General features: G+C 37.4%; 1 protein-coding gene and 1 pseudogene across 5 annotated transcripts in view; one reads left to right on the forward strand and one right to left on the reverse strand.

The window, feature by feature from the left end:
- Nrg1 (neuregulin 1) overlaps positions 1-17009 on the reverse strand; it is a 1068405-nt gene that overhangs the window by 807473 nt on the left and 243923 nt on the right. The gene's annotated exons all lie outside the window — the stretch shown is intronic.
- Positions 3445-17009, forward strand: part of LOC116070735 — a 17743-nt pseudogene continuing 4178 nt past the window's right edge.

A 17009-nucleotide genomic window follows, 5' to 3' on the forward strand; every position in this document is an offset into this window, starting at 1 on the left:
GAAAAAAACCCTCCCTACTTATTTTCAGCTCCAGTCTTATTACTGTTTCCACAAGTGCAGAAGTGTGAGTCTCACCTCAAAATCTATCATTCAGGAACCTAGGACTTATTTCAGGACTTACCTGAGGCTGTGTGTAGCTTTTTTCTTCTTTGTTGTCTAAATATTTACAGTATGTGATCATGGTGAACCACAGCTGCACCTTTTGCTAAGCTTTAACATAGTATAAAATACTTCTGAAACCAAAGTTTCTTGTTCTAAATATTAAAATAATTATAATTTTAAACTCTATTATTATTGGATCAACTTTTGATCATTATGCATAAAACATAGTACCAAATATCTTTCCCTAAATACAGAAAAGATCTCAAAGAGCAATTTGGCTACAATATAGTGAATGGCATTGCTTGAATATTTGGGGATACTGACTACTTATTAATGTGGAACTATGGAGAAAGTCAACTTTCCTTTGCTATTAGTCCCCAAGGCTCACAATACTGTTTTCAAAGTGCCCTGACATTAATTAGTTCCCACCAGAACTAATAGTGCCCTCCTGTTTCAATATTCTAACCTTGTATCATTTAAAAAGTCTGATCAGAAATAAGTGACCTTTTTGATTCTTCTCTACCTTTAGCCTTTCTTAATGGCTGAGCTTTCAAGTGCAGATGAAACATAGATTCTGGAGAACACTCCTGGGACTTTCTATTACATGTCACTGGTTGTCACTGAATAGAAGAGGAGGAAACAGTTTGCTTTCTTATATTTTCCCCAAGCAATGCTGAAAACATACAGCTGTTAGCATGAAAATGTTTAAACCATAAACAAAAAGACTTAGTTATTCTAAACCTCATTTTGAAACAAGGCTGGTATACTGAAGTAATGGCTAGCCTTCCTCAGGGCTGAGGTTTCATGAATGCCTCTGACATAGCTGAAATAAAAAGGTATTTCAGCCTTCAAGAGAAAATGGTGTAAGACAAAAGTAGAAGGGTTGTGGGAAACAGGCCCCGTTCACATAGACAAGTACATTACGAAGCTTTTGAGTAAATTTCCCATTCATCTAGTTTCTGTTAATGGAAAACAATGCACATGTAATTAACAGCTTCTCCCCATCTCCACTGAAGCCAAAAACTTCCCAATGCGGAAGTGTTCAGAGCTACTAAATGAGCACCTACAGAGGTGATTATTGTGCCACAGCAGATGCACATCACAGATGCTTCCATCATGATGTGAAACACAGTGGCATTTGCTCAATATCCACACATCCTAATGGCCTCCTAGCCAGTGATTAACATTGACTGGGCAATGCTGCCCAGGGTACTGCTGTACCGCACAGGGGCCATAGTAACAGTGCAACACTGTCATAAACTTGTTGATCTCTCTTTCTAAAGACTTACTCAAATTGTCCATGGTGAGTCTCAACTCATTTTTTAATGCAAAAGTATATAAATCATAATATTTATTAGTTAATAGATGTTGAGTTAAACATTTTTGATTTTTCAGAAGGAGAAAATATATGTAGATAATTTTTTCCTATTTTAGGGGTAAGTTATTGGTTATTTCTTTGATTTTATTTCTAAATAAGAGGCACACTTGGATAAAAACTTTAGAATCAGATGAAATAGGATATGCTGAAACTCTTATGGTGGAGTCTGGATATCCTTGCTGCCCTCTGGGGAAGATGCCCCATGCTGGAGTGACAGACATCCTCTCAAGTGATGAGAATCTTGAAGTTGGAAAGCCCTGAATAAAGACACAGTCACAGGCTCTGCTAGACAGAGGTGTTTCATTTGGGGAGTGGCAAGACACTTGTCTTTGGGACAAAACAGACAGAAACTGGGGTTGAGTCCAACTCTTCTCTCTCCTGTCCCACAGCCTCATAAAAAATGCATATGCCTTCCTTTCTTTGTGGAAGAAAAACAAAGAGTATGGAGTTGGAAACACAGGTAGAAGTGGAAAATCTTCACTGACTCCTTTTTGTGAGTTACCTTCAAATTACCAGCCAGAGGGAATGGCTGTCTTATTTTCAGGATTCCTACCACCACTGTATCAAATGGGGCTCCCAGGAGCCATCAGTGAGGTAGGTGTAATTCTGCAACAATAGGTCTGACAGCTTCTGCATGCACAGCTGTAAGTCTTGGTAAGCCACCACCACTGGAATGGTGGTGAGCTTGCCACTCAATCCTGACTATCTCTGAAAAACTATCCAACTCTTCAAGGATCCTGAATAAAAACACCCTTTAAGAGATGACTTGACCAACGCAGTGATTGATTTTATTTTGGTTTCATTTTGATCGTCTTCTCCCTCAATAATTCTTATCCTATAACTCAGAAGCACTTATAAAGCGGTGATGAATCTGAAGGAAAGAGACTGGTATATCTCTCTACCCATTATACAAAATATGTCTTTCACTTTTATTTGAAACCAATCTACCTCTTTAGCTTCATTTTTATCCATTTCCATCTGAGATTTATCTGAAATACTCATCCTAAACTGCTCTGAAATTTATATAAAGTCTTCTATTTTTATCTGCCTATTTTTGTACTTTATTGGGCCATCTATGTTATCGAGCTCACTTCATAATTGGGCTCCTTCCCTGTTGATTGCTTTAACCTGTGCCTGAGTATAATTAGACCCCATTTACCATCTGACTAAATTCTATTTTCATTTTAGTATGGTCTTCTTGGCCCTGTGACCTCATAATCTTGCCTCTACAAAGTCTTTAATTATTTTCTTTCTCCAAGATACCCCCTACCACTGAAAACAAAGGAAAGCAATGACAATAACATAATTCCATGCCTTTTCCTAAAATCTTGTAGAAAAATCTGAAACTTCTCTTCTTCTCAATTCTGGGAAAAACATTCATAGGATTTTAAGTTATCTTTCCAACTTTCTTTCTTATTAAAGCTCTCTTCTTATTTTTGTGGACTGTATTATGGCTTACAAAAATTATTCAAATAATGGCCTTGATTTACAGGTTTTATTAGGTACAATGAACCCAAGTCCAGGCATTCTGAAAGATACTTAGATTTCACCACTGCCCTGATAGGAATAGATGCCATTCTTTAACAATTTAATTATTCCATTATTTACAAAATGTTTTAGCTCTTAGATAAATGCTTTAAATTTGGGGAAAACCATAAGATTCCACTATAAATCTTCTAGATACTGAATTAAAGTTCAACATTAACACAGAACATAAATGATCTCTGAAAGATATACGCATTGGAGGAGTTTACTGTGGACCAGTTGCTTCTTGCAAAAGAGACCACAAAATAGCAAACTAATTTTTTTACCTCAACCAAGGATAGCTTAGGACAAAGTGCTAATTTGAAGACAAATGTGACAACTTATCAACTTATGTTTAACCCCTAACACCAAGTGTATGAGTGGTATGCTAGTAGGAAATCAGAGGCCGTGTGGGATAGGAGAAGCTCCTAACTCTAGAAATGGGTCTGTGTGCAGCTGCAGAGTCAGGACATGGCTGTCAGGTAAGGCTACCATCAGCAGGATGGTAAGTGAAGGTCTATTCAGTAGTCTATGTAGGAACAATCTTCTTCAAGAACTCATTGAGAAAGTATGCCCTATATTGCATTGACCTGGGAAGAAAAGGATATCTCTGTCTGATAGAAAGAGTTGTAGTTCCAGATGTAGACATAACATATAGTTGGTCTTTATAATGAGGTCAGACCTCTAAGTCGGACAAGAAATGAATAGAGCATTAACTCCCACCTCAGCTTAATCATCAAAGGTGGGAGTCAGATTCTATCACCTTAAGACCATTCAACTACGTTTTGTAACTGCTATACTACAATCACACATAACATTAAAAAGAAAGTTTTCTCACATGAGAAAGCATTCTATAACCCTCCGGGGAGACCTAGGAATTCCTGTGAAGTAATATTTGCATTAGAGGGGAGCATTTCAGGATACTTTATATACAAGAACTCCCATCATGAAACTATACAGACATGAATTGATTCAATATTACTAAATATGAGGCCAACTAAAGCAGTTCTTGTAAACCTTGTGTGTTATTATACACAAAATAATAATGATAGTATCTCTCATAGAATTACTGTGAAGATTCAATGAGGAGCTACATTTTGTATTATAAGAGATTATTAAATGTGAGCTGGTACTGGTAGAAAATATGCATGTCCTCAGAATAATGGGGGATGACTATATATGAAAGAGGAAACAAAGGAAATATCATAGGGGCTAGGTGACAACCATCCTGCTCCAGCATTTCTGTAGGGTAATGAGGGTTCATTGAATAATGTGGTTATTGAGTACAGATTCAATAAATTAGGGTAATAATCAGAGAAGTACCACCCAATCAAAGGAAGTAAAATGGATGCTTGATTCCATGGAAAGCATACATCGAAGGTAGTTGTCTCCCTATATACAATTCACCAAGCTTGTTGACTCCATGTTTCCTTACTAACCATTAACAACCCACTGTCCTAGGAATTCTTAGTTTCTAAAATCAGACCTCCTGCTATCAATCTGTAGGAGTGAATTTGAAATTCTTTGAACTTGTAAACAAGCAAGTGTGTGTGTGTGTGTGTGTGTGTGTGTGTGTGTGTGTGTATGTGTGTGTGAGTGTGTGTGTGCATGTTTATAAATGAATATATGCATTGTTGGCTCATGCCAACAATAAATTTATTATCCCCAATACATTGTCACATTGGCTATGAGAGAATTAGATTTAGACTCTAAAGAAAATAATCATTTTTGTAATCTTCTAAAGCAATTATATTTAGAAAGTTCAAAAGTAATGTTGGTCTCATGTAATTGATTAAATTCTTTTATGATGTGTCTTTAATGATATATTTATTTTATTAATAATATCAGGCATGTATATGTAGAAGCCATCTACTAATTCTCCAGTCACTAAACTGTCCTGAATTAAAATTGAACATCTTAGCAATTCTGACTGGTATAAGTTTGAATTTCAGAGTCATTTTGATTTGCATTTCTCTGATGATTAAGGATGTTGAACATTTCTTTAAGTGCTTCTCAGTCACTCAAAATTCCTTGATTGAGAATTCTCTGTTTAGCTCTGTACCCCATTTTTAAATTGGGTTATTTGGTTTTTGGAGTCTAACTTCTTGAGTTCTTTGAATAATCTGTATATTAGCCCTCTATTGGATATAGGGTTAGTGAACATCATTTCCCAATCTGTAGGTTGCCATTGTGTCCTATTATCAGTGTCTTTTCAGCTTCATGTGGTCCTATTTGTCAATTGTTGATCTTAGAGCCTGAGCCACTGGTGTTCTGTTCAGGAAATTTCCTCCTGGGCCAATGTGTTTGAGAGTGTTTCTCACTTTCTTTTCTATTAGATTCAGTGTATCTGGTATTATGCAGAAGTCCTTTGTCTACTTGGACTTGTACTTTGTACAAGGAGATAGATATGGATCAATTTGCACTCTTCTAAATGCAGACCACCAATTAGACTAGCATCATTTGTTGAAAATGCTTTTTTTTTTTTTTTCATTGTATGGCTTTGGCTTTTTGGTCAAAACTCAAGTGTCCATAGGTGTATGGGTTTATTTCTGGGTCTTCAGTTTTATTCCACTGATTGACCTGTCTCTATATCAATACCATGCAGTTGTTACCAGTATTGCTCTGTAGTACAGCTTGAGGTCAGGGATGGTGATTCACCAGGAAGTTCTTTTATTGTTTAGAATTGTTTCCACTATCCTGGTTTTTATTTGTTTTTTCATATGAAGTTGAAAATTACTCTTTCCATGTCTGTGAAGAATTGTTTTGGAGTTTTAATGGGGATTGCATTGAGTCTATAAATTGTTTTGGTAGGATGGCTATTTTACTATTAATCCTACTAATCCATGAGCATGGGAGATCTTTCCATCTTCTGAGGTCTTCTTTGATGTTTTTCTTCAGAGACTTGAAGTTCTTGACATACAGATCTTATTTGGTTAGAGTTACACCAAGATGTGACTATTGTGAAGGGTGTTGTTTCCCTATTTTCTTTTTCAGCCTGTGTACCATTTATATAAAGGAAGGCTATGGATTTGACTGAGTTAACTTTTTATCCAGCCACTTTGCTGAAGTTGTTTGTCAACTGTAGAAGTTCTCTGGTAGAATTTTTGAGGACATTTATGTATACTATCATGTCATCCACAAATAGTGATATCTTGACTTCTTCCTTTCCAATATGTATCTCTTTAATCTCCTTTTGTTGTCTTATTTCTCTAGCTAGAACTTCAAGTACTATATTGAATATATATATATATATATATATATATATATATATATATATATAGAGAGAGAGAGAGAGAGAGAGAGAGAGAGAGAGAGAGAGAGAGGACAACCTTGTGCTGTCCCTGATTTTAGTGGGATTGATTCAAGTTTCTCTCCCTTTAATTTGACATTGGGTGTTGGTTTGCTGTATATTGCTTTTATTGGGTTTAGGTATGGGCCTTAAATTCTTGATCTCTCTAAGACTTTCATCATGAAGGGATGCTGTATTTTGTCAAAGGCTTTTACAACATCTAATAAGATGATAATGTGGTTTTTTTTCTTTGAATTTGTTTATATAGTGGATTACATTGATGGAATTTCACATATTGAACCATCCCTGCATGCCTGGAATGAAGCTTACTTGGTTATGGTGAATGATAGTTTTGAGGTTTCTTGGATTCGGTTTATGAGAATTTTATTGAGTAATTTTGCATCAATATGTATAAGAGAAATTGGTTTGAAGTTCTCCTTCTTTGTTGGGTTTTTGTATGGTGTATGTATCAGAGCACCTGTGGCTGCAAGTCTTAGAATCAATTTAGTGTTCTGTCTGTGTCTACTTTGTGGAATAGTTTGAGGAGGATTGACCTTAGCTCTTCATTGGAGGCCTGGTAGAATTCTGCACTAAAACCATCTGGCCCTGGGGTGTTTTTTTAATGCTTGCTTCTACTTCCTTAGGGGATATGAGACTGTTTAGATAGTTTTCTTGCTCTTGATTTAACTTTGGTATGTGTGATCTGTCTAGAAAATCATCCATTTTATTTATATTTTCCAGTTTTCTTGAGTATAGATAGGCTTTTGTAGTAAGATCTGATGATTTTTTTTAATTTCCTCAGTTTCTTTTGTTATATTCTTTTCATTTCTGCTTTCATTAATTTGGATCCTGTATCTGTTTCCTTTAGTTAATTTGGCTAAGGTATTATCTATCTTGTTGATTTTCTCAAAGAATCAGCTCTTGGTTTTGTTGATTCTTTGTTTCTAATTGGTTCATTTCCACCCTGAGTTTGATTATTTCTTCTCAACTACTTCTCTGGGTTGTGTTTGCTTCTTTTTCAGGTGTGCTTTTAAGTTGCTAGTGTAAGATCACTTCAATTTCTTTGTCAGGGCACTTAGTACTATAAATTTTCCTCTTAGCACTTCTTTCATTGTTTCCTGTAAGTTTGGGTATACTGTGCCATCATTTTTCATTGAATTCTAGAAAATCTTTAATTTCTCTCTTTATTTCTTCCCTGAGCAAGTTATCATTGACTAGAGATTTGTTCAGTTTTCATGAGTCTGTGGGCTTTCTCTTGTTTTTGTTGTTATTGAAGTCTAACCTTAGTCTGTGGTGATCTGATAGGATGCATGGGATTATTTGAGTCTTCTTGTATATGCTGAGGCTTGTTCTATGACTGATTATATACAGTCAGTTTTGGAGAAGGTACCATGAGGTGCTGAGAAGAAGGTATATCCTTTTCTTTCGTGTGAGTATGTAGAGAAAAAGGTGCATTCCCCCATTGCTGGTGGGATTTCAAATTGAAACAAATAGTCTTGAAATCAATCAGCTGGTTTCTTACAAAATTGGAAGTAGTTTTACCTGAAGACCAGCTATAGCACTCCTGGGAATATACCCAAAAGATGTTGCACTATATCACAAGGTCATGTGTTCCACTATGTTTATAGCAGCCTTGTTGTAATAGCCAGAAGCTGGAAACAACCCAGATGTCCTTCAACAGAAGAATAGATACAGAAAGTGTGGTTCATTTACACAATTTACACTATTCAGCTATTAAAAATGAGGACATCATGAATTTTTCAGGCAAATGGAAGAAAATATCATCCTGAGGATATGCCCCAAAAGGACATACATGGTATGTACTCACTGATAAGTGGATATTAGCCAAAAAGTTCAGAATACCCATGATACAACTCACAGACTGTAGGAATGCCTAAGTGTGAATACCTGAAACTCACTTAGAAAGGGAACAAAATAATCCTAGGAGGCAGAGGGAGGGAGGAAACTGGGTGGTAGTGGGAAAGGGGAGGGGAAATGGAGGTGCAAGATCAGATATTGGAAGAGATAGGAGGAATGTCCAGAGGGCCAGGAAAATGAATTTAAATATGCAGGAGTGGGGTTTAGGGGGAAGGAATGGGGGGAACCTCTAGAAAGTTCCAGAGTCACGGAATGTGAGAGGCTACCAGGACTCAATGGGAATTACATTAGCTGAAATGCCCAACAGTGGAGAGATGGAACTGGAAGAGACCACCTCCAGAAGATAGAAAAGGGCCTCCAGTTGAGGCAGGGGGCCACCTACTGATCTTCCAAATATTTAACCCAGAATTGTTCCCATCTAAAGAAAGTACAGGGACAAAAATGGAGCAGAGACTAAAAGCAAGGCCACCCAGTGACCAGCCTAACTTTGCATCCACAGGGAGAACGACAGTGTCAACTCACTCCTCAGAGCTCCCAGAGACTAAGTTCAAAACCAAAAATATGGGCTGGTTCTTAGATCCGGGCATATGTGCAGCAGCAGATTGCCTTTTATGGCCTCAGTGGGAGAGGATGTCCCAGGGAAAAATGATACTGCTGGTGGTGAAGTGGGGGTGGGTGACCAGGGAGGAGAACACCCTCTCAGAGGTGGGGGGAGGGAGTAAAGAACTCAGGGAGGGAGAACTGGAAAGGGGATCAACTTTTGGAATGCAAATAAATAAATTAAAATAAAAGAATAAAGCAAAGATGTTTCTCAAAACACATTCTGTGTTTTAACATCTTCAAAACTATAAAAATAAAGTAAAATAAAATTGAACATCTTCTATTTCATTTTGGTTAATATAATTCCTAAGCCAGAATTTAAAAGCATAGACATTTCCCAAAGTAACTAATGAGGTAAATTTGCAAATTTCTGTATCCAACTTATAATAAATATTCTTCCGACATTATAATATTTGGCAGTATATGAACATTTCGTTTCAAATTGAGGAGTCTAAATTGGTGTCATTAGTTTGTATTTCCCCCAAAATATACAAAGAGTCATGTGCAAGGGGCCATCCTATATCATAAAGGTTTATGGGATGCCAGTATATATGAGTATAAATATGCAAACTAGACAATTTACATACAGAAATAACTAAGATTGAAACGATGGTGGCGTAAATCCATCAAAGGATTTTAAAGGAACAAATTGTTATTTTGAAAGAAAAAATGAAAACAAATTGAAATGCATAAATCAAGAAAGTCGCTTGTCAGGCGAAGCCCTTAAACCTATTTCCTGTCACCTTTCCCAAGGTTAATAGGAGAGAAACACAGATGCTCCATAGTATGTTTTCAATTTTGTGACTTTCCACAGTCAGAGAGGCAGCAATCTCACACACCACAGGCAATGCTGAGTAGACTACAAAGGAACAATGCAGGAGACAACTCTCCTATTAAGATGGTTTCTGTCCTGGCTCCTAAAGATAAAGAGAAAAGAAGAGCTGAAAGGCTAGAACATTCACACATTGGAGATGAATTCAAATGTCAGCTTAGCCAAACAAGCTAAACCTCCACATCTAAAACCTGACATTCCAAAAGTCATAGACTTAAAATAGTAATAATAATAATAATCTCAAAAGGACTGTAAGATTGAACAACCGTTTTTCTAACTTTGAGGAGGAAGTATCCTCCTGAAATGAATTATGTAGGCAATTCAATAACTAAAAACGAAACATAAAAACTCACTTATCCTATACTTTAAAAAATCATTTCACTTTATAAATGGAAAACGGAACATTTTAAAAGCCACTTTCCCGTGCATCTGCAGAGTACTGCAATTTATGAAGTATCTTCTCATCTAGAGGCAAGAGCAATACCATCGCTTCAACTTTTGCTGGAAATGATAACCAAGAACTGTATTAACATCGTTCAAGAAATTACCCTATGTTCAGACAATAGAAAGACCCTAATCAACTTGTATTTGCAGCCTATTATGAGAGAGCTGTCATGTTTCACTCTAGTATAAGGAAATAAAGAGCCCCAAGGCTTCTAATCAGCCCTTAGTCTCTGCTTCTATTTCCTTGCTCAAAATATTCCAGTGAAAGCACGCAACTTGTACCCCTCTCATTTTCAAACATCACAAAGAGCAAGATTATGTGTTAAACGGATTTACTATTTTTATTTTACATGTATGTATATTTGCCCACTTGCTTGCATGTGTACCACACATGCGCACAAAGCCTAGAAGAGAGCATCAGATCCTGTGGAGCTAGAGTTTCAGTCTATGGGATGTGTGTGCTGCCAGATCAGTAAGCATTCTTAAAGTTCTATTTTCTGGTTCTGGTCCTGCCATTCTCTTGTCACCCAAATTTAAACATGAAACTGCCTTACTGTTCAATCCAATTAACACCAAGCTTGAAGTGGGAAATGCTTCTGCACAACACACACACATAAACACGCACTCATGCACACACACACACATAAACACGCACTCATGCACACACACACACACACACACACACACATGCATACACACACACTCACTTATTTGCCTGTCAGAATTGAAAAGGAGAATAGAAGCTGGTAGTTTCAATGGAGATAAGAAGAACATGATTCTGAAGATGAATTACAACAGTCACTGGGTGACTCCAACTGTGCCTAAGAAGAGACCACATTTAGAAAAGAGAAAGCAGTTCACAGGTGGGTTTGGGGGTGACTGTGTGTGTGTGTGTGTGTGTGTGTGTGTGTCTGTGTGTGTGTCTGTGTGTGTGTCTGTGTGTGTGTATTTTCTGATCAACATGGGAACCATATTGAAAGTCTGGGTCTTCCATGTGTGGCATCAGAATATAAAAGTTTATCAGTGTGAATTTCTGATGATGTTGTTTAGTTGTTACTCAGTTAAACAAGTCTCACCCCCCACCCCCAGTTTCATAAAAATCATAACCTGTCTGTACTTTATAGGTGTGATATTTTGACCAGGTGGATCTTCTTGGACAGGAGGGCTTCTGAGGAGACTCCCATCAGCAGTTCTCAGCCTTCACAGTGCTGCAACCCTTTTAAACAGTTCCTCACATTAAGTCCAGAAGGAGAAGTCAATGCAGCCAGTGTCTTATAAAACTAAACAGTTGTTGGTTACAGGAAAACATTAGCCTGCACTCTGCTTGTCTGGAAATGAGAAAAATCGACAATAGTATATAAAAGTATTTTATATAAAGCAAAGCCTTCTTGACTAGGATGAGATAGACATGTTACCAAAAAGAACAAAATAGATATTTTTAGTGTTTTCTTCTCTCCATACTAAGATCTCTTTCAGGACTCTCAGAATGTTCCTCTAGTTAGTTTCAGCTTCTTTGACATGTCTCAGGCCATCAATTCAACAATCCCCAATGGATATATCTAAAACATAATTCTTACATATATGTAAGGTTCAGAGATCATCAAGAATGAGAAGTTGGAAATATTTTTAAGAGCCAGAGGACCAGGAACTCTGCTATGAGATTGTATCTCCTAGAAATGACAGAAAACTTACATTCATAGTACCCCGTAACAATTTTGAATGCCTGAATAATACTTGAATAATGGCAATATCAATAGACATGCCAACATAAAAGGGGAGAAATTTCACAGGAAGTCATCTTTAGAGAAAGAATGGCAGGGAACTAAGGACTCCTAACAGAGGGAAAATTAATTTTCCCAGGGATGAGCCCCCAAGTTGTTTATCTGATACTAAGTGGTTAGCCCTGAAATTATATACAAATGCAACATTAAAACAACCCAGCAGGCTGTATTTATACACTTATGTGTTTATATATACACACATGCATACATGCGCACATACATGCATAAATACATGTATACAACAGTAACAAGAATAAAAGGATATATTTGAGAGAGAGGAAGGGACTGACATGGGGAGGTTAGATAGAGGAAAGGAATGATGTAATTATATTTTAATTTAAATATTTTTAAAAGATGAGAAATACAAACAAAACAAAGCATAACACAGATGTTGAAATGTGGTCCTTAAATGGAGCTGTGTGAGATTTCTGAGAGCAAACTACGTGAGCAGACTCCACGTAAACAAAACAAGAGTCTTAGAACTATTGTCCCTCTATAACACAGGTTGTTCTTGGACTGTGCTTTTGTGCCCCTCCTAGGTGTAGAGAATGGCTGAGAAGCACCTAAAGAAATGTTCAATATCCTTAGTCATCAGGGAAATGCAAATCAAAACAACCCTTGCGATTCCACCTCACACCAGTCAGAATGGCTACAATCAAAAAAACTCAGGTGACAGCAGATGCTGGCAAGGTTGTGGAGAAAGAGGAACACTCCTTCATTGCTGGTAGGATTGCAAGCTAGTACAACCACTCTGGAAATAAGTTTGACGGTTCCTCAGAAAATGGAACATAGTACTACCTGAGGAAACAGCAATACCATTCCTGGGCATATACCCAGAAGACACTCCAACATGTAATAAGGACACACGCTCCACTATGTTCATAGCAGTCTTATTTATAACAGCTAGAAGCTGAAAAGAACCCAGATGTCCCTCAACAGAGGAATGGATGTAGAAAATATGGTGCATTTACACAATGAAGTACTACTCAACTATTAAAAACAATGAATTTATGAAATTCTTAGGGAAATGGATGGATCTGGAGGATACCATCCTAAGTGAGGTAGCCCAATCACAAAAGAAAACATATGCTATGCACTCACTGATAAGTGATATTAGCCCAGAAGCTCAGAATACCCTAGATACAATCCACAAACCACAAGAAATTCAAGAAGAAGGAAGACCAAAGTGTGGGTACTTCAATCCTTCTTAGAAAGAGGAACAAAATACCCATGGAAGGAGTTGCAGAGACAAAGTGTGGACCAGAGGCTGAAGGAAGGATAATCCAGAGACTGCTCCACCTGGGAATCCTTCCCATATTCAATCACCAAGCACAGACACCATTGTGGATGCTAGCTAGTGTTGGCTGACAGGAGCCTGATATAGCTGTCTCCTGAAAGGCTCTGCCAGTGCCCGACTAATACAGAATTAGAGACTCATAGCCATCCATTGGACTGAGTACAGGGTCTCCAATGAACGAGCTAGAGAAAGGACCCAAGGAGCTGAAGGGTTTGTAGCCCCTTAGGACAAACAATATGAACTAACTAGTACCCCCAGAGCTCCCACGGACTAAACCACCAATCAAAGAGTATGCATGGTAGGACTAATGGCTCCAGCAGCATATGTATAGCAGAGGATTGCTTAGTTGGTCATCAGTGGGAGGAGAGGCTCTTAGTGCTGTGAAGGTTCTATGCCCCAGTGTAGGGGAATGCCAGGGCCAGGAAGCAGGAGAGGGTGGGTTGGTGAGCAGGGGTAGGGGGGAAATAGGGGTTATTTTTTTCGAGGGGAAACCAGGAAAGGGAAGAACATTTGAAGTGTAAATAAAGAAATTATCAGGGGCTGGAGAAATGGCTCGATGGTTAAGAGCACTGACTGCTGTTCCATAGGTCCCGAGGTCAAATCCCAGCAACCACATGGTTGCTTACAACCATCCATAATGAGATCTGATGCCCTATTCTGGGGTATCTGAAGACAGCTACAGTGTACTTACATATAACAATAAATAAATCTTAAAAAAAAAGAAAATATCTAATAAATGGATTTATCTCAGCTTACCCATCATCTATAATTATTATTCAGATGATGTTTCCAAGCACTGTTCTTCCTTGGGACTGCATACTGCCTAAACTCATGTAAATTTTGATCATAATGCTCAGATTATAAATTGTTTGATGCCCTTAATTTGCTTCTTGTGCTCAGCCTCACCCAAGCCTCATTCATGTTCTTGTTGCCCAGGTTCCCATTTCTAAGCAAAACGCAGCAGTTCTTGCATTTTATAAAAGTTATATGTTTGAAAGCATTCTCCAAAGATGATGTGGGTATGACAAAAACAAAAAGCAAGTAAAATTACTTCAAATTCTGACATTACTTTTAAAGGGCAGATCAATTTCCAAAACCAAATTATATGAGAAAGTCATTAAAATAAGTCATGGCTGGGCTAAAACATGTGTTTAGGTATATCATTGAGCCACGTAAATCAATTTGAGATCAAAGCCAATAATGTTTTGTCTCATAGCAAATGATTTGCAACAAAAAGTACAAATATCAAAAACAAAAGCTGAGTATTAGAAATTCTGTCACAACATAGTGTTAGCTGAACAGTGCATGACCATTTATCGGACTGAATTCTCTCACATCTTCCCTTTTTTATCATAATTACCCAAACTGAGTTTTAGAGACATATAGAATTGGAAAGAAATAATAGGATATTTTATTTGACTTAATAGAAATTATTTATGTAAATAAATGAAAAACCATTTTCTTACCTGTGGCCCCAAATTATACTCTTTACAAACACAGATGAATTACACCTCTGTCTATTCTAATTACATTAGCCATTAAAAATACATATTTTAAGAAATTAACATTTTACAACCTTTCTTTTCTTCTTAGCAAACCTTCAAGGGTGTTTACAAGCTAAACCCAAGGAGTCAATGAAACACAGGTCCACTTGGACAGAGCATTGTTGATCACATGGCTTCTACTTTGCTTGGAATTGCCATGCCTGATAAGGCGGTGCCAACCTGCCTCACATCCTGATGGAACAACACAGGTGCCTCACTCTCCTTATATAGATGACAAGGTGAACTGTCAATCTGTGTTTGGATCCAAGCTGGTGTTCCTCCCACTGTTTCCATTCAAAGGAACCTGGTTCAGAATGACAACACTTAGACCAGCATGGTGGCACATAGGAATATGCAAAGTAGCTTTCCCTGGAAGAATTGTAGGGAGCTTTTCTTGTTCTCTTGCTCTCCTGTTCCCATCCTCATCCTCCGCTGCTTCTTCCTCTTTCAAAATTCTCTACAGCACCTATCACCTCCCCCACTCCCATAACTTGCCCCGATTCTTCCACAGAGTTTAAATCCAACCTAGGAAGTAAGGTTGGTTTGTTTGTTTAACAATTTAAGGAAACCATTAATCAATTCTGAAATCTTCTTTCACTATAACATGTGCTGTCTTTCTGTCACCTTATAAAGAGAACTTGACACTAATTACACATATTGCTCTGTGTCATGCCAACATGACACTTTACCTAAATGAGTTTAACATCTATCTCCTTCGAAAAGGACACCATCCTTAGGATGTACTGGGCTAATGATGAGGGCACCATATGCCAGATCAAAACTAGCGCTGGCTTTCAGTGTTTTCTTCCTAACACAGACCTTATTTTCTCAATTTTTGTCTTCCTCTTCTGGCCCTTGACCTCTAGATACACTCTATTTTCCAAAACAATAATATTGACAGCAATGCATTCTTAACACAGTGTTAGTAAGGGTAGTTTAATACCACTGAGGCTGACAGCAATACTGGAGAACATTCTACCATGCACTTTTTTTTTCTGGAAGACAAACAGTCATTTAGGCTTGTCCCAATCTCAGATTTCTAAAGGAAAGTAGATACCAGGGCTTTGCTCCCACCTTTCAGCACAGAGCATTCTAATATGTAAAAATGTTTTTGAAAGATTTTGAGGACTCATCCCAGTCATGTAAAATTCTACCATCTATGTGAGTTGAAATCTCATTGAGTTTAATATAGGTGGGAAAAATGGAATTCTGAGATAATTTTCTGAAAGACAAAAAAATAAAGTATAACCTTAACGGCTAAAATCACTCTTTGCTATAAATTACCTAGACGAGCTGTGTTTACAAACTTCAAAGGCCCAATAACCATTGTCACCTCTTCACCCTTTATTATAGAAAGAGAATTGAAGCTGAAGATATTACTGTCATCATTATTATTATGCAAAGGCACACCTGCTAGTTACAACTCAATAACTATTGAACATATGGCAATTGCTTTCCATGCTAAAAAAAAAATAATAATAATGGGCATATGTTGTCTGGTTAAATGGCACATGTAATAGATTGGAAAGCTAGTTCCCAGCCATCATTAGGTACAGATTTATATTTTCACAAGCAAATGTCCACCACACAACCTTCTCTTGATCTAATTCTGCTCTATAGAATTATTTTGTTTTACAAAGGTGTTTCTGTGTTGTCATAAGTCTCTATCTTCAGAATGCTAATCATTTCCAGTTACAAATATCCCCCACAGGTGTCTTGTGACTTTTTGCCTGGCCCCTAACATTGCCACAGCACCACTAGATGCCTTAGAGTTGATTATTCATAATCACACCTATTTAGGGTTCAGATGACAAGGTAGATCAAGAATGGCTTCAGCATGGTCATCTCAACCTTGTAACCCTATATACCAGGATGTCCTCTATGCAATAATGCTCACAACATCAATAAAAGGGATCCTATAGAGATAGGAGTATCCATAGCATATCTAAAAATACCCATGTAGAGCTTTTAGATTCTTTTAGGTAGGCATCTTCTTAGGCATGGTTTTACTGGAGTGAGCTACTTCTAAGTGTTGAAGTGAGAAAGGAATTGATTCACAAAATTGGGTGTACTTCAAAATCTGCTAGAATGTAAGAATGGTACTATAAGGGTCCCAAAAGTTATAACTGTAATAAAATGGAGTGACTGTGTGGCTTGTATCTTCTATTTTCATAGTTTCATGATGCTCGACACAGAAAATGCAAAACTCGGACATTTTGTGATACCTCCATCCATAGTTAATGTGTCCTTTTTGCCTTTCACCATTTGATTTACAAATAAAAGAATATAAACAACAGTAAAAGTAAAGAATTTGTTTTTTTTTTTTTAATGGTGTGAGTT

The sequence above is a fragment of the Mastomys coucha genome, unplaced genomic scaffold, assembly GCF_008632895.1.
Source record: "Mastomys coucha isolate ucsf_1 unplaced genomic scaffold, UCSF_Mcou_1 pScaffold22, whole genome shotgun sequence".
Lineage (NCBI taxonomy): Eukaryota > Metazoa > Chordata > Mammalia > Rodentia > Muridae > Mastomys > Mastomys coucha.